Here is a 1053-nt window from a genome sequence, read left to right on the forward strand (position 1 = left end):
AGAAATAAACTGCAAAGAAAAGTCAGGCAAATATTTGGTCTACAGTCAAAAAATAATCACTCTGCTCGGAGTGCGTGTGCCATAAACCTAAACAGATAATTCATACCCAATTCAAACATAAATAACAATTTTAATGCAAACCGGAAGTCATATGTGTATGTTTAATTTTTTTTAAATTGCAAATCAAAATGTACAATTTTCAACAAGAAACGAACATGTCAGGAGATTAGTAACTGCTTTGCACTGCCTCTCGCATCCTCCCCGTCTCCCAAATCTGGTGCCATTATGATATCAATCTTGTGCTGTTAGCCCACAGATGATGCAGTCTTATGGTCCCACAAGACTGCACATATCACAGCTACTGAGTGATCAGCAGACCAGGGCAGCATTATCGCAAGATCCCAGTCTGCTCCTACATCACCGAGATTGAGAATACCATATTCCAGTCATCTAGGATGCTGAGAATGTGAGCTTTACTACATGTGTGTCCTGCGAGTACTCCGGACCTGAACACCAAACTAAAATTCAGTAAAGAATCTAATACATCCAGAATGTAAGTCAATAGACTATGCCAGGATGGACAGGTATTGTTTACTGTCAGTTACAATCAGTTTGATATTTGCTTTGACTTTCTAACTTGTATCTGAAGTAAGATAGCTGGAGTCTGGTTGTGAGAACCAACGTTTATACTCTGCCTGGTCTCTTGGGCTTCTATGTCCGGCCCACAGGGCTGTATTTATTTTGGAGCCAGTAGTAACCAATCATATCCTCCCTTCCATTTTAAACCTAAGGTAAAAGAAAGGAAGAATCTGTTTTGGGCATAAAAGACTTTCAGACACTTTGATAAATGGAACACTTGTTTGACTAAATGTAAATATGAATTATTTTGCCTGGAAGTAGAGGTGCACCAAAATGAAAATTTCAAAACCAAAACTAAATGGAAAAAAATGTCAAGCCGAAAATGTTTTTTTTTTCCTAACCTTTTCAAAATGTTTTCAAATTTTATTTGCTTTTTATTCATTTTTTAAAAATATTTTAATATATATATATATA

The 1053-nt window shown here is 36.2% G+C and overlaps 1 protein-coding gene and 1 long non-coding RNA gene across 2 annotated transcripts in view; both read left to right on the forward strand.

Moving 5' to 3' along the window:
• The window catches only part of SMUG1 (single-strand-selective monofunctional uracil-DNA glycosylase 1), a 14216-nt gene that overhangs the window by 10469 nt on the left and 2694 nt on the right, over positions 1-1053 (forward strand). The gene's annotated exons all lie outside the window — the stretch shown is intronic.
• The window catches only part of LOC108797156, an 18498-nt gene that overhangs the window by 9988 nt on the left and 7457 nt on the right, over positions 1-1053 (forward strand). The gene's annotated exons all lie outside the window — the stretch shown is intronic.

This window comes from Nanorana parkeri, unplaced genomic scaffold (genome assembly GCF_000935625.1).
Source record: "Nanorana parkeri isolate BGI_ZX_2015 unplaced genomic scaffold, ASM93562v1 scaffold33, whole genome shotgun sequence".
NCBI lineage: Eukaryota > Metazoa > Chordata > Amphibia > Anura > Dicroglossidae > Nanorana > Nanorana parkeri.